This window comes from Petaurus breviceps, unplaced genomic scaffold (genome assembly GCF_028583685.1).
Source record: "Petaurus breviceps papuanus isolate PSGF00001 unplaced genomic scaffold, PetGlider_PUasm1.0 183, whole genome shotgun sequence".
In the NCBI taxonomy this organism is placed as follows: Eukaryota; Metazoa; Chordata; class Mammalia; order Diprotodontia; family Petauridae; genus Petaurus; species Petaurus breviceps.
Window position 1 is genome coordinate 2318077 of NW_027185791.1, and position 24760 is coordinate 2342836.

The 24760-nt window shown below is 37.3% G+C and overlaps 1 long non-coding RNA gene and 1 pseudogene across 1 annotated transcript in view; both read left to right on the forward strand.

Moving 5' to 3' along the window:
* Positions 1-24760, forward strand: part of LOC138161045 (uncharacterized) — a 142786-nt gene that overhangs the window by 24043 nt on the left and 93983 nt on the right. The window lies entirely within an intron of this gene.
* On the forward strand, positions 18891-20534 carry LOC138160954 (actin-related protein 2/3 complex subunit 1A pseudogene; annotated as a pseudogene).

The following is a 24760-nucleotide window of genomic DNA, read 5'->3' on the forward strand; positions in this document are numbered from 1 at the left end:
CTCCTATAATTACTCTACCCTGGTTATACATGGTATATATAATGTAAGGACAAACAAAATACTATACAGATACAAGTTGTAGAATAGTTAGAATCATACAAGTCTGATGTTGCTGAAGCAGTGTGTATAGTATATATGAGAAGAAATCTTCATGGGCAATGATTTAAAAAAAAAAGTTTTGGTTTAAAATCCCTTAAAAGTTAGCCCTCATCTCTGATCAAAATGTTCTTTCTGGTGATTAGCAAGCTAGTGGACTCTTAATAACTTGAATGAATATCATGCTTGTGAGTGGAATCAGATCATTTAACAACAAATATTCTAAACAAAGTCACATTAGCCAAGATAAAGGAAAATAACTCACCATTGCCATATCATTTTGAATTGAATACAGGAGGAATAGGTTAGAGGTATATAGAATGTAGGTCATGTTAAAGCTAAAAAAAATAGAGAAAGTTCTCACCCAGGAAACTCCAGTGGCAGCTACTCAGTCCACATATGGCTAGTCCTTTGTCTATGCATGATAAATATTCTGAAAAGGATCACCGTTGGTTGTTTTCTGCCATTTTGCAATACCAAAAGACATGATGCTCTGAAGTTCCAAATGAGTTAAATCACACACCAGGCCTCCTATTATCCCCCAGAGAAGCAACAATAAAAAAGTGTATTTGGGAAGCTGATAGAGCATCTGTGGCATTTGAATATACCAGCATGAGGCCCGCACTAAAGAAGCCAGAAGCTAGAATATCCTATACTCATGGAAAAGCAAATTGTGTCTACATAAGAAGAGAAAGCTATTCTTTCAGTAATGAAACCATACCACAAATGAATACTTAACATGGAAACTAGAAAACTAGCATCTTTTGCTTAGATAGCTCTGGCATTTTATCTAAGTTTCACATCTATTAATTCATTCGGTCTCAACACCTTAAAACAAAAGTCAGTATTTTCATCAGCAATGAAAATGCTGAGGTCAGGTCATTTGTCTATGCTCCCAAATAAAGTAAATGATGGATCCCTAGATGATAAACATAGTCTTGATTTATTATTCAGTTCAATAAACATTGCTTACACATTTTGCCTCAGTCAAACTGAGAGCTCTTAAAGACCTTAGTTTATGAAGACCAAGGTCTCCCACTGCATCCAGGGCTATCTCCAAGCATCCTGATCAATATCAGTGGGACCCAGATGACTCCAAAGGAGAAAGTGAGCCCTCCCTCACTTAAATCCAATTCTCTTATGTCATGGCATCACCTCCCCGATACTACAGTCTTCTAGAATGAAGGACAAACAACCACAACAGAAGCTTAAACATTGACATACTATGTGAAAAATGCTATGCTAGACCCTGAGGATAAAAAGACACAAAAATGGTCCTTGCTATTGAGGAAATTATATTCTGTTGTTGGAGGGAGGAACAGCAGAATATGATATTTACAGAAATGTTTATGACACAAGGTAGAGGATATCATGATCCAAAGAAGAAATCCAGATGGAATGTTATTATAAAATTTAAGAATGGAGAGAGCACTTTCAGATGGAAAAACCAGGAAATATTTCATGGAGGAGGTAGCAGTTGAGAGTGACAATTAATAAATGCTTGTTGATTGACTGGTTAAATGATGTTTCTATGAAAGGTAGGTCCTTAAATGTAAGCTATCTCATAAACATAGGTAGTTGGTGTTGACTTAATGGCAGCATAATGGCAACTTTGAATTCTCAAAGTTAAAAAAAAAATGAACACAACCTTTGATTGGAAAAATATTTTGGAGCTTACTTATGACAATAAATTAATATGTATTATCTCTTTATATAATTATATATTATTATGTATAATAATATATAATATAATATTATCATATATAAATATATTATATATAATAGTATATAAATATATTATATAATATTATTATATATAACAATATATAAATATATTATATAATATTATTATATATAATAATATATAAATATATTATATATTGTATAAATATATGCACTAAATATATATTCTTTCCTATGTTCCATGCTTTGTGATAAGTGCAGGGGATATAAACACAAAGGCAAAATTGTTCCTGCCCTCAAAGAACATGCCTTCACATAGGGGCATAAAATGTGTATATGTAGGTGTACACAGAATTACAAAATGAATAAAAGATCATTTTAGGAGGATGGAGATCAGGAGCATCTGGGGGGATGAAGAAAGGTAGCCAATATAGATCGGAAATGGAGTATCCAGTGTGAAGAAGAACAAGTAGCCCAGAATGGCCAAAAAGGACCAGATTCTAAAGTTTTAAATAACAGATGGAAGGGTTTATATTTGATCTTAGAAAAAAGAAATAGAAAGCCATTGGGGTTTTATTGAGCAGAGATGGTAACATGGTCATCTTTGTGCTCTGGAAAACAACTTTGTGGTAGAGTATAGATTGCAGTGGGGAAAAGACCAAGTAAGAGTCTATGACAATAGTCCATGTGAGATGGTGAGAAGGGAGACATGTGAAAGATGTAGAAAGGGAAATTTCAAGATAATAAATTGCATTATGGACTGAATGAAAGTGAGGAGTTGGAGACGACAAAGAGGTTATGGACCTTGGTGACTGGAAGGATGGTGGTACCCTCAACAGTACCTGGAAGTCTGGAAGAAGGGAAGGCTTGGGGTAGGGCAGGGGGAAGATGAGATCTGTTTTGGAAATGCTGACTTTGAAATGCCTACAAGACATTCCTTTTCATCTCCTTCAGTACCTTGCACAAAGGAAGCATTCAAAAAATTTGTTGAATGAGTATTATTTTTCTGATACAAATCCAAAAGATCCTCTATATACAAAAATGCTTTAAGTCTTATTCCATGAGAATCCATGCTGCCCATAAAACAAACATATTTTTGCCCCAAGATTCTACTAAATTTTCATGTTTGGAAAACTTTGTTACTTGAATTTTATATTATAAAATTTAAAAATTCCCATTCTAGAATTGTCCTTACCCTTATGATGAAGGGATCATTTCTTAGCACAGAGAGAATAATGACATATCTCAGTCTGGTTATTCAGTGAATAAATTCTAGATCATCTGGATGATGAAAGTCCCATTATCTCATTCTTTTCAGTTTCTAAAAAGAACCATACAATGCTTTTAATCCTCTAACAGTATCTTAGAAAAAGCTTAGGTTGTCAAGTCAACAAGCAATTAAGTACTTACTATGTGCCAGGAGCTGAAAGGAAGAAAGACAGCATATTAAAAAAGAGCTGGGGGATGGTGATATAAGTACCCAGCATAGCATTGTAGAGAAAGTCCAGGAGTCAGGAGTGCAGCCTGGAGAGGAATGAAATCTTGAACATCAAGTAAAGTTCTCTTAGTTCACTTGTTCTGGGCACATGACATCTGCCTCCTACCTCTGTATCTTTTCATTGACTGTGGTGCTTGGAACACTGCCTCCTTGTCTCTACCTCCTAGTTTCCTTCAAGACTCAGCTCAAATCCTACTTTGTGCAAGACATCTTTCCCACCCACCCCCAATATCTTCTCTCAGAGATTTATACTGTATATATACCTTCCATTTGTACTGTATATATCTTTCATTTATACTGTATATACGTTCCATTTATACTGTATATATGTTCCATTTATACTGTATATCTTCCATTTATACTGTATATATCTTAATTTATACTGTATATATGTTCCATTTTTTTTTTTTGCTTTTTGGAGGGAAGTTGAGGATAAGTGACTTGCCGAAGGTCACACGGCTAGTTTTTGCATTAAGTGTCTGAGGCCAGATTTGAACTCAGGTCCTCCTGACTCCAGGGCTGGTGCTCTATTCACTGTGCCACCTAGCCACCCCAATATATATGTTCCATTTATACTGTCTGTATCTAGTAATTAGTGTAGTTTTTGCATGTTGTCTCTTCCATTATAGTATGAGCACCTTGAGGGCACCTTGCGTTTCTTTGTATCTCCAATGTTTAGCACAGTTTCTGGTATATATTAAGTGCTTAATAAATGATTGTTAATTGATTAAATTATGTTCCTGTGGAATTGATATAGAGTTTCATTGGCTATGATGACAGGAAAAACTTGGTTACATTATGATGAGATCACTTTCATGTTAGGTCTCAAAACCTACCCCATTTGCAAGACAGTTGGAAGACACTGTACCAGAGGTTACTCAACATGTTACATATATACTTAAGATACTACGTGGGATAATTTTCAGTGATATTTGGACTGGTTGCTACTGCCCTATCCTATCCCTACTTCTTTCATGAATTACAGAGATGGTCCCATCCTATACCTCATACAAATGAAACTTCTCCTTTGAGAGTATTATCTAATGTCAACTGGGTTTTCATTGTAGCAAGGTACTCCTATGCTGGAGAGGACATTGTACAACCTACCATACAGCCATTTTCTCTCCACAGAGTCATTTTCTATGTAGCCCAGCTGCATGCTTCCTCTCTGTTTCCAGTTTTTGCTTTGGGTCTGGGTTTTGATATAGGAAGAAGTCCTGGTATCTACATTTGCTTTGCATAAAAAGAATACTCTCTGTCTCTCTCTCTCTCTGTCTCTCTCTCTGTCTCTCTCTCTGTCTCTCTCTCTCTCTCTCTCTCTGTCTCTCTGTCTCTGTCTCTCTCTCTCTCTCTCTCTCTCTGTCTCTCTGTCTCTCTCTCTCTCTCTCCTCTCTCCCTCCTTCTCTTCCTCCCTTCCTTTCTCTCCCTCCATATATGATCATTCCTTCTCAAATTCTTTTACTGCTTTATCATCCATACTATATTTTCTAACTGTATATATAACCAAGATTCTCTCCTAGTCCCCCTCCTCTACTCTGCCTATGCTCTGACATAGTGACCTTATAAGCTCCTGTGTTTATCATCTCTAAAGAGATGCCTCCAAGACCTATGTATTTAGCCTTAGCCTCTCGTGAACTCAGGTCTCACAACACAAACTACATGTTGGAGATTTTAAACTGGTTTTTCTGCAGGAATTTTAAAATCATAACATCCAAAACAATTCATTATCCTTTTCCTAAAACCCACCCCTCTTTCAAACATTCTTGCTCTTTTCAAGGGCATCGTCATCCTCCCTGCACCCAGGTTTGCAACCTTAGTGCCATCCTCAATTCCTCTCTTTTACTTATTCCATCTATCAAAAAAAGTTGCTAAATCTTGTCTTTTTCCCCCACTACTTCAGCATTTCTCAAACACTTTCCCTTATCTCTGCCCACATAACTACCACACTAGATCAGACCCACAAAGAGTTTAGAGGACAATAAGAGAGAATTATTGGGAGACATTTTACTTTTTAAGGAAATGAGAAAAGTAAAATTAGCTTTTTAAAATCATGGTGATGAGGAATTTATTTAGAAGAAAAAGGATCCTTTGACCACTTTGGTGGTCATTTTAGGTCTCTCGATACAAGTGAAAAGTCGTGTGAATCCAATCTCATAGAAGATCCTAACCCCTCAATAGAGGTCTCTAAATAGGGCTAGAAATTGTCACATTTTCCCAGAAGGAGATCCTAGGAAATAGAAGGTTTTGATTGATAGAACTAAGAATATGTGGAGACATTTAATGAGTATTATTATCAATTTAGGACTCAGAACAGGTTGCATGCAAAAGGCCTATGACTTCTTAGTTATTTTAATTTACCTTACAGACCCATAACAAGAATCATTGGCAACACAGATCACATTCATTGGACCTGATATTCTTGGTAGTGCTCCTAGACACCAAAATTGTTTAATCCCAGGAAATTTTTATTAACTGCCTCTGATAACACTTATTGTTTGAAAATTGTTTATATTGTCTTAATTTACTATCCTAAAATTTTCTTTTAAACTCCTCTCATGGTGTTTAGAAGTGTTTCAAAATTATTTTAATATTGAAATATTCCCCAGAAAATTTTTGGGCCTTGACCAAGGGTAAACGTGGTAGGCTTTTACTCAGGCACATTCTCCACCTGACCCCTTAGTTCAACCACATCATGTGCTTACCTACCTAGTTTAAACCATAGTTTAGTTTAAACCATAAAATTATTCTCTTGGGGTTGGGGCAAAAGGGGAGGTTTTTTCCATAGCTCCAACTGTCAAAGGCAATTTTTTAAATTCCAATTTTAGTGAGTGCAAAAAAAAAGAGTTGTATTTTATGTCCTTTATATTCTTAGATTGTGGGCTTTTTGATGCCTAATTATGAAAATTGTTTTTAATTTGATTTTATGGTTCATGAATAACATATTTTAAAATGCCTGAACCTTCTGAACTAAGCCAAATTTAGACTTAATCATATTCAGATTCATATACATATACACTCATATACATATGTACACATAAACATACACATATGCACATATTTATGAAGTGATTGATTACAATTGTTCTAATCTGTATGTTTTATTGTTGTGAAAGAGAAGCCAGAGAAAAGGGTGCTGTGGTGGCTACATCATTGGAATCCTATTTTTATTGGGGTTCTGAAACTATGAGGGAAAGAATATTACAGATTTTAAGTATTTTTTTTTAATTTCCCAAGTTGGGGTAGAGCCACATGGACCCAGACCACATGAAGGTCACCTAGAAAGAAATGAGTTGTCAAAGTAGCTTCAAGGGAAAAAAAGTGTGATACACACACATAGGCCCTGATTAGTGTGAATAATGAATCCCCTGAAGTGGTTGAATGTATTTTAAAATATAATTATGTAAGTTATGGTCAGTGGTTTCCATCAAATGGAAATATGAAGTGTGAATTCAAATAATGTGACTACTTCAGCAGATTCATTATTCTTACAAATTGGGACCTAGTTGGAAATAGTAAATAGACACTTGAGGAAAGTTCAGTACCACTATGGTTCTTTGACCACCTCACTTACTCCAGACTGAGTAAAGAGTGGGATGGAATGGAGGCATTGAGTAATGGAAAAATCATGCCCCCCAGGGATGGCTTAAGAAAGGAGCTGAGAAACTCTCAAAGTTAAAGGACATGTTAGTAACTAATAAACTATTTTAGTGGATAATTTTAGTGTGTTTGTTGTAGTAACAAATTTAACAACATAAAAAAAAGACCAAAAGACCATAGCTTGGTTTAAAAAAACAAACAGGCAAACACCTTGAGGAGAGATGACGTGACACACCTATATGTCATTAATCTCTTTTTGAGATTGAGATTACCAGATCCTTTTCTGGAAAGTAAGCTTGTCCTGAAGAAACTGAGAATCTGAGATGAGAACAATCCCAAGGACAGAAAAAGGACACCTAAAGAGGAAGCTGGGGACTATGACAATACATTTTTCTACTTCACATATTTTCCTCAGACAAGTCCCTTTACACCCAAAGTAAAAACTGGCACATTTTTCAGATCTCCCAAATGGAATTCATATTGTTTGATCATCACAGTTTTATTTTACCTTCAGTGTTGAGATCCTACAAATAAGAGCTCCATAGCCAAAGTGTGTATCAGCTCTTCAGGTGCCAAAGCTATTTGTCTAAACAGAGTAGAGACTTTGACTTTCCTAGAAAATGAATGGTAACCTGGTAGACAAAGGCATTAGCCCCCTGGTGGAACCAGAGCTTGCTTACCACTCTTCTTCTCCTAAACCAGTGTCTCTTTCCAAGAGTGTCTCTCTCCCCCACCCAAGACACTACCCCCAGGCATCCAGCCAGCTGCCTACCCACTGCCTTGGCCAGTGCAATACTCAGTTAAAAAACACCTGCTCTGTCTCTGAGAGCCATTTCTGTAAGAGTCCTCAAATCTCTTCCCGGGGGTGGGGTGGAGGGGAAGTGGTTAGGACTATTCCTTTCAAATTAAATTTTCAAGAATCCATGCTGGGAGACTCCAAACAATTCTCATTGTCTGTACATGTAAGTCCCCTACAAATGTAAAAGCTTTCCTCTACACTGCAGCCAGGAGCAGTTTACCGTTATATTTTGTTTTGGCTTGTTTGGCCAAAGACTTGTGATATATGGTGGTGATGTAAGTAAGCTCAGGCCTTCCTGACTCTAAGGCCAGCTCTTTACTCACTACACCATTGGTGTCAAATTCAAATAGAAACAGGGACCACTAAATCATACATAAGGATCCCTGCAGGTCACATATTGACTTAGTTTTAAAACATAATATTATCTGTGTTTTAGTATATTTACTTTTTTATGTTAAATATTTCTCAATTACATTTTATTCTGGTTTGGCCTGCATTTGTGAGTATTGAGACAGCATGCTTGAGGCCTCTACCCTTCACGGTTTTTCCTCACATCTTTGCTGTGGAAATCTAATGAATTCTCATGATGCCAGTGTCCAGCCCTTGATGTCAGTCCCCTCAGCTCCCCCAGAAAAGTACAGGTTATGCTTAGGCCTCCAGTAAAATGATTATCAACTCTTCCTCATTCATCATCCCCACCAATCCAGTGCCATAGAATCAGTTGGTTTGCTGGTCTTATCATTTTGAGTTGATTATATTACACCTTGCATGACATGCAAAAAAAAAAATTATCACAGAATGACAACCATTAAACTGAGTGATCCTACTGGAAGCCTCTAGACAAGGAGGGTTGTCAGATGGCCCTCTACCAGGTCCTTAGATTTCTGACAGGAATGGTCATAAAGAATCTGAAAGTCCCGTTGAATCCCTGACAGAGTTTACCTCAACCAGCTGAAAACGTGGATAAAAATTATCCATCAAGAAAGACAAAAAAAAATACAGCTATGACCCTAAACAAAAGGATTTGTGATACTTTTATTCATATGTGAGACTTACACTTACAACGTTTAGTAAACCTAAGATTTCCTGCATTTAGGGTTCCCCAGAAAAAAAAGGTTGTTTTTTTTATATTTATTCCAATTTTAAGTCAAAAAGCAACATAAATAAAGATGGGATTGGGACTTATTTCTACCAAAATCTCTTACATTAAATTTTTCTGGATAAATCAGACATGACTGTTGAAGCTCATTATCATGTAGAAGTCATTTTTCTCACATATATGAAATCCTGACTTTCCCTCTTTCCCTGTCTCCCCTTCTTTGCCTCCTCTGCCTGAAAATTCAGTATGAGTAAATGCCACTGTAGGCAGCTGGGCAATTGAACAGACTAACAATAAAGCACTAAATTCTTCCCAGCTGCCCCAATTCTCCGTAGTCCTAATTCATATCTTTCAATGTCTCCTTTTTGGAGAATAAATAGAACTTCCTGGGAAATAAACATTAGTAACTCAGTACTTTCTCAAGTAGAGAAAGTAGAAATAGATCAAATATCTTATGATAATTCTCTTTTGTTGAGATGTCCCCAAAGTTCCTTTAACTTATCCTTAGGCCATGGACAATGTCCTTCATATATGAAGCCCAGTTTGCTCCATCTAGCCATAATTAAGTTCTCCTTTCATTTGTAATTGGTGATATATTTTCAGATCCTTCTTTTACTTCACTTTCAAGGGGTGAAACAGGTCCATTAGAACCTCTGCCCTATGGCCATACAATCAGAATTATGGGATATCAAAATGGAAGAAAGTGCATAGATCTATCAGGCTAACCCTCTCTCTCATTTTAGAGTTAATTCTAAACTGAGATCCAGATGTCACTAGTGGCACAGTGGATAGAGTAGTGGGTCTAGAATCATAATGACTCAAGTTCAAAGTTAGCCTCAGATACTTACAAGTTGTGTAACCCTGCTCAAGTCACTTAAACTCTGTCTCAGTTTCCCTAACTGTAAAAGGAGGTTAAGACCTACTTTCCAGAGTTGTTGTGAGGATCAAATATGATAATATTTATAAAGTGCTTAGCACTGTATCTAGCAAATAGTAGACACTTTATAAATACTTTTCCCTTCCTCTTCTCTCTAAGGTCACACAGCATTTAAGTAGTGAGCTGACTCTTGAACATGTCTTCTGACTCTAGATTCAAGATTTCTTCAACTATATCACTGCTACCTCTCTAAGTTACATTAATTCATGTGTCTATGTTCAACTAGTTTGGGAGTTCTTAGAACCGGAAAAAACAACAACAAAATATAAAAGTCGGGGCATAAATTTCACTTGTCTGTATCAAATCTTTATATAAGAAGTGAGATACGCTTAACAATGGAGTTTGCAATTTATAATATACAATATATAATTTACAATTAATAAAGTAATAAGTAAATTGCCCCTTTGTTTCTCATGCAGTTATGTCTGCTTCCAATGAAGTCAGTCTAGAGGCTAAGAAAAATTTTAAACACTACTCACTGACTTCTGTCCATAAAGTTACTATACTCAATTAAGGAAAACTTTCAATACAAAAAGTCATTCTTGGTATGTGGGGACATATTAGTGAAGGGCCTTGATTTCTAGGCTAAAGTTATACTTTATTCGATAAAGGATGATTACTGGTTCTTTAGCAAGGGCTTGATAAGATGAAAAATAGCATGTGAATTAAAGAGGATTGGAATAAGAATGGGCTCCTTCAAATCCCAGCTTGAAGGGAAATCACTAAACTTTTTGCACCTCAGTTTCCTCATCTGCAAGTTGGGTTAATGATATTTCTGTGGCCTACCTCCTAAGGTTGCTGATAAGAAAATGAAATAATGTATGACAAGTACTTTGTAAAATTTAAATGCTTGTCTACCTTCCTACCTCATAATATCTTGTATACAGTAGACTCTTAAGAAATCTTCATTGGACCGAATTGAATAATTCATGAAAAAGCTCATTCTCTAATTTGTGTGTGGGATAGAATGGCAAGGGGAAGGGACTGAAGTTAGGGAGATTAAAAAATTCCAAATTGTTCTCCAAAATGCTTGAATCAGTTCACAGTTCAACCAACAGTGTATTAGTGTCCCAATTTTTCCATACCCATTCCTACATTTAATGAATTCTCATGATGCCAACGTCCAGCCCTTGATGTCAGTCCACTCAGCTCCCGCAGAATAGTACAGGTTATGCTTAGGCCTCCAGTAAAATGGTTATCAACTCTTCCTCATTCATCATCCCCACCGATCCAGTGCCATAGATTCAGTTGGTTTGCTGGTCTTCTGTCTTCCCCTTCTATCATTTTAGCCAATCCGATAGGTATAAGTTGATACCTCAAAGTTGTTCTAATTTTTTAAATTTGTATTTCTGAAATCAATAATGATTTAGAGCATTTTTTTCATATGACTACAGAAAGCTTTGATTTCTTCCTCCAAAAACTGCCTGTTCATATCCTTCAATCATTTATGAATTGTGGAATGACATTCTTATACATTTGACAAAGTTCTCTGTATATTTGAGATATTAGGCCTTTTTCAAGAAACTGTCTATAAAATCCCTCCTCCCCCAATTTTCTGCTTTCCTTCTAACCTTGGCTACATTGATTTTATTTGTATAAAACATTTTAATTTAATGTAATCAAATTATTTAATTTACATTTCACAATGCTCTATATCTTGCTTATCCATAAATTCTTCACTCCATAAATCTGATAGATAACATGTTCCATGTTCTTCTAATTTACTTATGATGTTTCCCTTTATGTCTAGGTCATGTGTCCATTTTGGGCTTATCTTGGTAAATGATATAAGATATTGATCTGTACCTAGTTTCTGCCAGATCCCTTTCCAGTTTTCCCAACAATTTTTACCAAACTGTGAATTCTTATCCAAAAAGCTGAAATCCTTATATTTATCGAACACAAGGTTACTATAATCATTTACTACTGTGTATTGTATATCTACTCCATTCCATTGATACATCATTCTATTTCTTATCCAGTATCAGATTTGGTTTGATAATTGCCACCTTTATAATACAGTTTGAGATCTGACATTGCAAGACCACCTTTCTTTATATTTTTTTCATTAATTGATTTTAAAAGTCTTGACCTTTTGTACTTCCAAAAGAATTTTACTATTATTTTTTCCTAGCTCAATAAATTATTTTTTTGGTAATTTAATTGGGATGGCACTGAATAAGTAGATTAAATAGAATTATTATTTTTCTTAGGTTGGATCTTCCCAAACATGCACAATGAACATTTCTCCAATTATTTATTGGATAAATAGTTTATTTGTATAAAAAATATTTTATGGTTATGTTCATGTAGTTTCTAGGTTTGTCTTGGCAGGTATATTCCTAGTTATTTTATGCTGTTTGTAGTTATTTTTAATGAACTATCTCTTCATTCTGATAATTTATGTGGGTTTATTTTATATCCTTCTACTTTGTTAAAATTATTGTTTCAAGCAGCTTTTTAGTTGAATTTTTAGGATTTTTCAAATATACCATCATATCATCTACAAAAAGTGATAGTTTTATTACCTCATTGCCTGTTCTGATTCTTTTGATGTCTTTTTCTTTTCTTATTGCTATTGCTAGCATTTCTAGTACCATATTGAATAATAATGATGAAAATGGGCATCCTTGTTTCACTTCTTATTGGGAGGACTTCCACCTTGTACCCAGGACAGATAATACTTGATGATTTTAAATAGATATTTCTTATTTTTTTAAGTAAAAATCCATTCATGCCTAAGCTTTCAAGTGCTTTTAATAGGAATAAGTCTTGTATTTGGTCAAAAATATTTTTACTGTGATTTTTGACATTTTACTATTGATATAATCGATTATTTTAATGGTTTCCCTTATATTGAACCAGCCCAGCATTACTGTTACAACTTGGTTATAATATATAATCTTTTATATATATTATTGTAGTCTCTTAGCCTGTATTTTATTTAGGTTTTTGCATCAATATGCATGAGTGAAATTGTTCTATAACTTTTATTCTGTTTTTCTCCTGGTTTAGGTGTCAGTACCATATTTGTTTCATAAAAGGAGTTTAATAGGATTCCTTCTTTGCCTATCATTTCAGAAATTTTTATTTAATTTCAGAATTAGATGATCTTTAAAGGTTTGGTAGAATTGACTTGTAAATTCATTCGGTCCTTGATGTTGTTGTTTTTTTTCTTTAGGAAGCTTCCTGATGGCCTGTTCAATGTCTTTTTCTAAAATGGGTTTATTTAGATATTGTAATTCCTCTTCTGTTAATCTGGGCAGTTTGTTTTTACTATTATTACTATTATTTTGCTTTTTGGAGGGGGGAAGGCAGGGCAGTTGGGGTTAAGTGACTTGCCCAAGGTCACATGGTTAGTAAGTGTTAAGTGTCTGAGGCCGGGTTTGAACTCAGGTCCTCCTGTCTCCAGGGCTAGTGCTCTATTCACTGCACCACCTAGCTGCCCCATTTTATTTTTTTTAAGTCTTCTTCCATATCACTTAATTTGTTTAGTTTATTGGCATAGAATTAGGCAAAATAACTCCTAATACTTGCTTTAATTTAATAAACACCCTTTTCATTTCTAATACTAGTGATTTGTTTTTTTTCTTTCTTTTTAAAAACCATATAAACCATTGATTTGTTTATTTTTCTGATTCCCCCCAATAAAATCAACTTCTAGTTTTTTTTTAATTCCATGGCTTCTTTATATTTAATTTTATTAATCTCAACTTTAATTTTTAGGATTTGCAATTTGCTTTTTAATTAGATATTTAATTCATTCTTCTAGCTTTTTTAAATTGAATACCTAATTCCTTGATCTGCTTTTTCTCTATTTTATTGATATAAATATTTAGAGATACAAATTTTCCTCTCATTACCACTTTTGCTTCATCCCCTAAGTTTTGGTATTTTGTCTCATTATTATCATTCTCCTTAATAAAATCACTGATTGTTTCCATGATTTGTTCTTTAGCTTACTCATTCTTTAAGATTAGATTTTTTAGTTAATTCTTTTAATTTTTTAATTAATTTAATTAATCTTTAATTAATTTTTAAATTAATTCTAATTCTAATTGTTGAGTCAGAGGTATCTGCTGGGCAGCATCTGCACTTCACTATGATCAGACCATCTCCCTAGGAAGTCAGATCTTTCCCAACATCCTCCAAAGTTATCTTAGGCTGGACAACGGCTTTATCCTGACTTTTAATTATTTCTGTTGCTTTAAAATTTACTTTGAGGCATTATTTTAAGTTATTTGTAGGTTTATTTGGAAGAACCAGGTAGTTTCCTGACTTTTTTGAACACACAATTTATTTTGATTTAGCTTTAAAGTCCTTAATTGTCATTTCCTGAGGTAACATTTCATATCCTTCTTCTTGTTCCTACAAAGCTTGGGATTTTAAATAATTGCCATGCCGAAGCCCTGAATATGGAGGAAAATGTCCTTTGTTCCACGGGCCACTTTGGGTTCTAGTCAATGTTGCTTATTCTTTCTTACTTTCAATATCTGACAAGGAGGTGGCTCTCTTCTCCTATCCAAAGCTTCTCCACAACTCAGACTACCAAACACTTAGAAATGAAGGTGGCTAGCTCTTGGAAAGTGTTACATTCTGTTTCTGAGTTTGTCAGTGTGACTGGTCTGATCTTTCCAGACCTTTCATTGGCATTCCAAGTATTTCAGGCTCTGATCCCTCCCCTGTGTATATCACTATTTGCTATTGTTGGCAACAGTTTTGACCTTGGGATGTTTGGGTGACTATTGAAGGAAAGGAAGGTAAAGAATGTTGTTGGCCTGCACAGAAAACATAGGGAACCAAAGCACTGCCTGGTTGTATGTTAACATTTAAGGAGAGGTTTTGATTCTATCCGTGTATTTTGGCTTACACATATGGAAGCCAGACCATTGCAAGAGATTAATTTTGAGTGTTTTAGATCCTTTTGTATTCCACTTTAATCTGTTCTCTCTAAGTTATTTCTCCTGGATATATAGAGTTTCATATATTTACCCAAAGGAAACCATAAGCCCATTCTTTCTCCTCTGTAAAGGGGAAAAAGAAAAGTCGCATCTAGACACAACTATAAACAACTTTTATGAATAATTTCTTGGGGGGAGGGGATAAATAATGCTGTCACTATTGACAACTGTGGTCCCTTCCAAACCTAAAATTTTGATTGTATTGCAATTATAATCATGTAGCTAAATCTCATGTATAGAATACTGTCTATAAAGTAGGTTACAAGCCTGAATCCTGACCCCTCTTCTGAGCTCCACACTCACATTCCTGATTAATTGCCCACAGACTTCCTCCAACAGTGCCTCAAGTTTAATTAAACTGAGTTCATGAACTTTCCCTCCTGATTTTAGTGTTTCTACCACTACCATTCTCCCAGTGTCCCATGTTCAAAACCTTGAGATCCTCTTTGATCTTTTATCACCTCTTATAAAGATAGGGATTGGATGGTGTTTTAATTGCTATAAGGAACTGCCTGGATAAGAAATTCCCTCTACCACAAGTGTGCAGGTTCACACCTACTCTGCAACTTAAAATCTTACAAAGGGTTTTTTTTTAAGAATTGTTTTCCTCTTTACAAGTACTATCTCATTACCTGAGAGGTAGGTGCCATTGTTATACAGTTAAGGAAACTCAGGCAAACAGAGCTTATATCACTTGCTCAGAACCATACAGACAGTAAGTGTCCGAAGTTGGATTTGAACTTAGGTTTCTCCTGATTCCAGGCTCGGACTCCCAAACTATTTAGTTGCCTCTAGTTACCTAGAGCAGAACCATCAAACAGGTATTTCAGCCTGCCACACTCTGGAGTGTTAGAACTAAATTAAAAAGTAATTGGAAAATATTTAATAAAATCAGCAAAAATGCAATAGAACATGAATGTTAATATGTGTTCATAGATTAATATTAATAATATGGTTTTCTAAGTCAATATGCAGCCATCAGGGATCCTTATACACAGACACATTTCTATTTGAGTTTGGTAGCACTGATCTACAACATTGAGAAAGACACAGCGAATATGTGGCAGCAGCAGGACTTTAACCCAGGTCCCTCTGGCTCCAAGGTTAATTCTGATCCTCTACCACACTGCTTCTCATTACTACTCAGATCCAAACTATTACTAAGTATTGGTCATTAGTATTTATCAAGTATTTGTGTGCAAAGAATTATGTATGTTGTTAGACTCTAGGAATGCAAAGACAGAAATGGAACATTTCCTTACCTCAGAAAATGTATATTCTAGGATAAGAAAATAACTATAAGATAAGTGAATACAAAATACATACAAAGTTATTTGTGGGGTGGAGGGAGGGTACTAATAGCATGGGGGATCAGACCTTCTATAAGAAGTAGAGCAGAACCAAAGCTCTACAAAATCTATTTCATTCATTCCCTCCCTTTTCACATTACTCAATAGTGCAGTATAGGCACTCCTTGCCTGGCAACCCTTTAGACAAAAAAAAAAATCGAAGTTTAAAGCAATGAAAGAAAATGGAAATTAAATGGATGTTGAATTATTTATACAGTGGAGAACTGAGGTGAAATCCCATCTTCTACAAGAAGCCTTACCCAATCCCTTTTAATTCTAGTGCCTTCCCTATCTTAACTATTTCTTCTTTATCATATGTGTGCTTTATTCTACATATCTATTTGTTTATTGTCTCCCTCATTAGACTGTAAGCTATCCTCAGTGCTTAGCACAGTGCCTGGAACATAGGTGGCTCTTAATAAATGTTTGTTGACTGACTAACTGAAGCACTCCAATTCCTAAGGCTCCTGAGACTCCACTAAGGTGCTTCTCTTTGACAATTGCCTAGGAGACCTAATTAAGTTTTAGCAATGGCTTTTTCTAAGATAATAGAAAGAATAGTTGGTATAATGGTTTGGGTTTTTTTTTTTTTTGCTTTTTGTAGGGGGTAAGGCAGGGCAATTGGGGTTAAGTGACTTGCCCAAGATCATATGACTAGTAAGTGTTAAGTGTATGAGGCCAGATTTGAACTCAGGTCCTCCTGACTCAGGGGGCCAGTGCTCTACTCACTTCACTACCTAGCTGCCCCTTAATTGGTATAATGTATAGCCTATATCAGATTGCTTGCCATCTTGGGGAGGGAGGGAGAAAAAATTTGGAACTCAAAATCTTATAAAAGTGAATGTTGGAAACTCTCTCTAAATATAATTGGAAAAATAAAATATTATTAAGTATGAGGAAAAAAGAACAATTGGTACAAAACATTCTACCACAAATCCTGAGGCACCTTCTCCCACAAAGACATGCAGCATACATTTGAAGAATGGGTTACAATTTAAAGTACAATGGTAGTACTGGAGTAAGACATTAATGCCAGCTTCTCATATGTCAGGGGATAACTCCTAACACTACTACTAGATAGAAGTCTTTTTTTTTTGTAGTCTTCACAGTGTTCTGCATGGTTGCAGCCCTCTGTTGCATGGACAATTTAAGTGGGCTCTAAAAACTTGAGTCTATAACTGATTTTTTTCTCTCATGAAAGGTCACGCTACTTGAAGATTTTTCTTCCCTCTGGTAACTACATCCATTTTTTGTCCTTGAAAGTGCATCTCTGCTCCTGGCAAGAAGCCTTGTCTCCTACTGGTTTAATCTCTCCAGTGACGTGGTCAATGGGAGGCAGGGAGGAGACGTTTTTTCTTTCCTTTCAAGAGCAATTCCTTCTCTAACACCTTGTTTTTCCTCTACTTCTGGCTTCAACTCTTTTTTTTTAATTTCTAATTTTTTTTTAAACATGGATGCCCAGTATCACTATTCTCTTTTTTTGGCTTTTTTTTGGATGGAGGAAGGCAAAGCAATTGGGGTTAAGTGACTTGCCCAAGGTCACATGGGTAATAAGTGTTAAGTGTCTGAGGCTGGATTTGAACTCAGGTCCTCCTGACTCCAGGGCCACTATTCATTGCACCACCTAGCCACCCCAGGCCCCAACTCTTAAAAGTAGAATCCTTGACACTCTGGGCTGGAAAATTGATGAACCTATGTACTATTTTTATATATAAGCCAATAAGGTATGATTGATTCTCTCAAACACTGGAAAGTTATATATTTCCTGTACCATGTCATGGCCAAATCATAAAACTGATGAAGGATTTATTCATATATTATTGGGGGAGGAAATGGCAACACCTAGCTTACATTTTTGTGATTACAGTCTGGATTTTGTGATTATATGAATGAATGGTTGAATCTATGACTACTTCAACTGAAGTGTATGTAGTGAGAACCACATCACTCCATCCTTACTCTAAATACTCTGTGATTATATTCTGTATTTCCTGTGATTACATTTATTGAGATGAGAGCTGAACCACTCAGGTCAGTACAATAAATCATAGAAAAGGAGCAAAAAATGTCTATATCTGGACTGTTCTTACAGAGTGGGAGACTGCTAAATTAAACAGGCTGAATTCCTTTGATACGATATAAGAGGCCCTCCTTCAATCATATAAAATTCTTCATATGTAAGTAAGGTTGGAGCCCCTTGGCAACTATGCTAGAAAATTACTAACTGCTGTATCATGGTCCTATTTAAGAGGTATCAAGGTCACCTCCAGGGGATTGGGAATAAGTTTTATTTATAAGAAGATTAGTGCTGGGATTCAGTACAAAAAAATGTGAGATTGCTTCAGAGAATTGGAAATTTTAGGTATCATCAAGCATTTGTAGTCCTGGCAGTTGATTCAAAGAATCACAGTGTATCCAAGGCGATAGTTTGCATCCCCCCTAATATATCAGGAATCATAGTGCATGCAACAGTGTTAAGTTCTGTGTCCTAGTGTCCCCTAACCCACTCAATATTGCCTGGGTTAATGAGGTGCTGTATTAAGTAGCTTCTCTAAATGAAATATTTCTGATTTCTATAGTCTTTATAAGAGGACATTAAGCAATTGAGTTGGCTACAAGAATGAATGGCTAGTGGAAGTCTACGACTGGTCCCTAAAAGTAAGCACGTTCAGAGTTTGGGAGTTTTATTGAGTCAACAGACATTTTGTTTTTTTCTCTAAAAAGTTCAGTATTTTCCGGCCTCTGTCTTCCTCCCACCGCCCGATGGAGCTTATTCGCGTCGACTGACCAGAGTCTGCGAATCCTCCGCTCCGGGGCCCATCCAAACCCTTCCCATCCCAGCTTTTTTCCCTTTTGAAAACACTAAGAATAATGTCCTTACATCAATTTTTACTAGAGGCAATCACCTGCCATGCCATGCTTGGAACAGACACCGTACTCAGATTGCCCTTAGCCCTGATAATCCATGCAGTCCACATCTTAAGAATGGAAACCAGTGGGTGAAAGCCCGTGAACTGAAGGAACACAATGGATACAGCACAGGTATTGACTGGGCTCCCAAGAGCAATCGAACTGTAACTTGTGGTGCAGACCATAATGCCTATGTCTGGAGTCAAAAGATGGCATCTGGAAACCACCCCTGGCGATCCTGAGGCTTAACCATGCAGCCACCTTTGTGAAATGGTCTCCCCTGGAGAATAAATTTGCCGTAGGTATTTCTGTGTGCTACTTTGAGTGTGAAAATGACTGGTGGGTGAGCAAACACATAAAAAAGCCAATTCGTTCTACCCTCCTGAGTTTGGACTGGCACCCCAACAATGTTTTTTTGGCTGCTGGATCTTGTGACTTCAAATGCAGAGTTTTTTCTGCCTACATTAAAGAAGTGGATGAAAAGTACTCCATGGGGCCAACATGCCTTTTGGTCAACTGATGTCAGAGTTTGGTGGTACCGGAAGTGGTGGTTGGGTACACGGAGTTAGTTTCTCTGCTAGCGGACACGGCCTGGCTTGGGTTAGCCACGATAGTACAGTATCAGTTAACGATGCCTCCAAAAACATGATGGGTTCACAGCTGAAAACAGAATTCCTCCCACTCCTGAGTGTGTCTTTTGTTTCTGAGAATAGCGTGGTGGCTGCTGGCCATGACTGCTGCCCAATGCTGTTTCCTTAAACCTTTGTCTCCAAATTAGATGTTCCAAAACAGGGCACCCAGTGCAACATCTCTGCCATGGAACGCTTCCTCAAACATGGACAAGAGAGCCATGACTGAGGATGGCAACACTGCTCTAGACATGCTACAACAAAACAGTATCACCCAAGTGTCTATGAAGTGGGCAAGCAAGACTGCCGCAAATTGTGTACCACTGGCATTGATGGAGCAGTGACAGTTTGGGATTTCAAGACTTTAGAGTCTTCGATCCAGAAGCTACGAATCATGTAAAGCTGTATTTCCTTTCTCTAGCATGGCAGACACTTGATAGAATGAAGCTCCAGCATGTACACGAACACGGGGAAGACCCTACCACAAGTCAAAACTGAGAAAATATCCCTTGCAGATGTTTTTTTTTTTTTTAACATAATTGGGGAATGTATTGGTTTTAAAAAATCAGCGGTGATGTCTTTTTGATTAGCTATTTCATTCCATTCTTGACCAAAGCTGCTCTTTAAGTAGTTTATTGTGGAAAAATGTCACACTAAATTAAAGGGGGATTTTATGTAAATTGTCTACTAGAAAAATAAAAAAATATAGGAAAAAAAAGTTCAGTATTCTGTAGTAATTGCCAAGAAGTTCAGCAAGATTGCAGTGCTTCCTAATTTCTCTCATTCTTTAACTGATCTCTCTCATTGCTGCTTTGTGTCAGTGTAGAGCTTTCTTTAATTTCCTTCTTATGCTTCTCTTGGCATTATATTAATTGTTCCAAATGAGAAGTCACAAATCAACTAACAACATGAACTCTAATATTTTGAGCTTACTTTTTTATCTCCAAATAAAATATGTTCTTAGTAGGCCACTATTATACAAAGTACTGATTCCTAGGTCTAATACCTCAGGGTATTCCTAAAAATCTCAAGGGATTGTTGCAAAATTCCCCCAAATTTAGATCACAACACTGATAGAAGGGCCACAAGTCAAAATATATCCTGTGAGGGCAATTACTGATACAATGACTTCAGGTAGAACTATACATATTGAATGGTTCACATTAGTCGCATCAAATGTAGTTGGGTTTTTTCCACTATCATCTGGGGCATCTGAGTCTTGAAGCAAAACAATAATTGATATAATAGCTAATACAACTTCTGAGCAAAAACAAATCTTTAGCTTAAGGAGGAGCAGCATAGACCAGGAAAGAGTGAAGAGTGCTGCTGCTTTAATTTCTACTCCATCATTAGTCAGTGAGGTGAGGCAAGTGGGACACAACTTCTCCTAACTTTAATTATCTATAAAAAAGGTAATAAAACCTTCTTCATCTACTTTTTGTAACTGTTGTGAAATTCATAGAAGATAGGTATACCCGAGTTTTCTAAATTTCTAGATGTGGCTTTTGGGTGGCCTAGGTAGATGTTCTAAGGTTTATTCAACTTTTGCAGAAAACAGGAGAAAGACCATGACTTTACCACTTTACCACCAGCATGATGAATGAAGGGAGGAATAGGCCAAATAAGGGATGACCAAGGCTAAGAAAGCTCTCCTCCAGTCTCCAAGAGGGATGCTGGCCTAGCGTTATATCTCTCTGTCATGCCTCAAATATCTCCAGTCTAAGGGTGTGAATATGAATCAGAAGGAAAGTTACTTCCCTTGTCACTTTTAAGATTCTTAGCAGCTAGGTGGCACTGTAGCAGCTAGGTGCTACAGTGGGTAAAGGGTTGGGTCTAGAGTCAGGAGCACTTATCTTCCCAATTCAAATCCAGCCTCAGACACTTACTAGTTGTGTGACCCTGGGCAAATCACTTAACCCAGTTTGCCTCAGATTCCTGGTCTATAAAATGAGTGAGAGAAGGAAAAGGCAAACCACTCCAGTGTCTTTGTGAAGAAAGCCCCAAATGAGGTCATAAGGAGTTGGATGTGAGTGAAAATGACTGAACACCAGCTCATGCTCAGCATCTTGGCTCCTCTCCATCAAACACTAGGCACTGGCCTACGACATTTGGTAGCTTGGGAAGAAAAATGAACTCAATTGCTCACAGTGTGTGGAGTTAAGGAAAGAGCTCCCCCCAAAAAACAAAGGAGGATTGCTTGGTCAGATGGGGACTGTAGGAAAGGGGGGCACAATGCTGTCTGGCTCCCTGTGGCCAGAGCCCTCCTGATTTTGTATGGGGAGTCCTCTCTCTGAGACAAGAAACAGGCTCTTATCTCAGTGTGAGCTGGAGGAGACTTCCCTGGAGGGTAAAGAAAGAACCAAGGCCAGCATTCCTGGGTTGTTTCGATTGTACTAGACAATCTGCCAGCAGTCAGACTGAAAGTAAGCTAGGCAAGTGTGATTCATCAGCCAGAGGCAGAACTCTTGGCTTTCAAGGAGAGTGGAAAGAAAGCAAAGGGTTGTCCAATGGAGCTGGTGACAGTGCACACAAAGCGGTCTCTGGTGATGGAGACAGAGTGAGGGTCCTCAGCCAGGCCCCACTCTCTGGTCTCTGACCCAGAGGTTCCTGATGAGTAGGAGCCATGAAACTGGAGAAAAGGAGTGGACTTGGGGTCCAGATTGGATGTTAGACCGTCCTAGGTTTATCCTCTCACTGCTCCCTGGAGGAGTGAATCCCAAACTGAGGGAATAAGCTGTGAGTGGACCCTCTCCTGTAAAGAATCCAGGTGGGGAGGGAGCTACCTGAGTTGAAACAGAAACCTGAGGAATCTCTGGAGCAAGGGATCCTTGGGGTGTGATCTGATGGAGCCAGAGCTGAAAGGCTCTCTGCTTTAGACTTCTGTGGCTTGGGGGAACTCTCTGAGCACCCCCTTTTACAGTCAGCTAAATGTGTTAGTCTCCAGAAGGGATATATGCCCTTTGTCCCTTTATGTGTAAGGCTGAGGTGATAAATTATTCATTTGGTCTTGTAAAAATGAATTCCCCTTGCAGCCAGCTCACAGATGAGGATCTGCAAGGGAAGGGGTAAATTTCCTAAAGGAAGTAGGATGATAGATTGACTTTCGTTCAGATTTCTGCTGAAGTTTGCCACATCCTATACCAGCCTGTCTTGGGGGCAATGAAATCACTCTTCCTGGGTAGAGCCCCACTTGAACAGCATCAGACTTTGAATATGGGTTGTTCCCATGATCAAGTAGAGAAATTTGAGCAGGATGTTGGGACAGTTGTGGCTTGGGCAAATACTACCCTCAGTGCAAATAGACTGAGAACAAAGGGAGAAACCACAGAGCCCTCTGCCCTACCAGGCCACCAAGGGGAACAATACCATCCTCAGGAAGGAAATCTGGGTATGGTAGAAAATTTGGGGTTAATAGGAAAGTTATTGATAGCCATCCCATGGATATGTTTGTAAAACTTGAACCAGAAAATTAAGCACCTGGGCACTAGGCACCCTTCAGCCCCACCCTAACCCAAGGTATCCTACAAATATGCATAGTGAAGCAAAATAAATTCTTGCATTGGTCATGTTTAAATATATACATATATCTAATGCATGTCATACATACACATGTATCTACCATTTCTTAGTCAGGGAAGTGGACATAATGATTCATCATCATTCCTCTTGAATTATGGTTGGTCATTTCATCAATCAAAGTTCTTCAGACTTTCAAAGTTATTTGTCTTTACAATGTTATCATTATTGCATGCCTTATGTGACTTATTCTATTCACTTCCCTGTGAATTAGTTCAAACAAGTCTTCCCAGTTTTTGTAACTCTCCCTCTCTCATTACTTCTTATAGCACAATAGTATTTTATTACACTCATATACCATAATCTTTTCAGCCTTTTCCAAACTGAGGGACATTCTCAATCAGATATGGACTGGAGTCAGCTTGTATCAGAGAACCTAATGTTAAATTTTCAGAGGGAATATTTACACTTTGGAAATTAACAAATACAAACCAGGGATTAATTTATTGTGTTGTCAGTTTTCTAAACTTAATAAAATGATGAAGAAAATGTTAATGATTCAGATTCAACTTCAAAATATGATGTGCAGACATTTTCCCTTAAAGTCAGTGGTTAAATATTTACCAGCACACTCCATAACTAATTCAATTTCTTGACACCACAAAAATAACCACAAAAAATATTTTTGTGCATATAAGTGATCTTTCTTTGATCACTACGGTAACCAGGGGTAGGAAACCTGTGGCTTCAAGGCCACATGTGGCCCTCTATGTCCTCAAGTGAGCCACTTTGACTCAATCCAAACTTCACAGAGCAAATCCCCTTAATAAAAGGATTTGCTCTGTAAAACTTGGGCTTAGTCAAAAGGCTGCACCCAAGGACCTAGAGGGCTACATGTGGCCTTGAGGCCGCAGGTTCCCCAGCCCTGCATAGACCTAGTAGTAAGATTCCTGGGTCAAAGGATAGGTATAATTTAGTTACTTTGGGGGCAAAGTTTCATACATTTGTAACATCGCAAGTTAGTATAGTAATTGAATCAGTAGTTGGTATATAGCCTGAAGATCATCATAGACTTACTTGTCTCCACTAGGTTTGAGAGCAGGGACAAGCCGATCATCAGTGTGCTTGTGTTTTGTGGGTTGTGTCTCTGCCCTAGGAATCTCTGGAGCAACACATATAGGCAAGAAAAGAACAGCCTCTGGGTGGAATCTTCCCAACCTCTGAATCGTACACATAGGTCTAGTCAATGGAAACATCACTTTCTGCCCCCATAACTGGTTTGGACAATCTTTGGATAACTGGCAGGTGGTCTCTTTTGTTCAGAATTCATTGACTTGAGTACCCATCATTTTTTCCCCATGTTGATTTGAAAATCCATTTAAAACTCCCACAGGGAGGGCAGCTAGGTGGCACAGTGAATAGAGCACCAGCCCTGGAGCCAGGAGGACCTGAGTTCAAATCTTGCCTCAGACACTTGACACACTAGCTGTCTTGGGCAAGTCACTTAACCCCAATTGCCCTGCCTTCCCTCCTCCAAAAAAAAAAAAAAAACCTCCCACAGGCAACAGGTCAATAATCTTGAATAGGGTCCCCTTCATTCTCTGGAGCTATTTCATAAACAGGTTAAGTTACCTAATCTCAACAATTTTGTATCATTTAGCTCTTCAACAGTCAGCTGACTTGTGA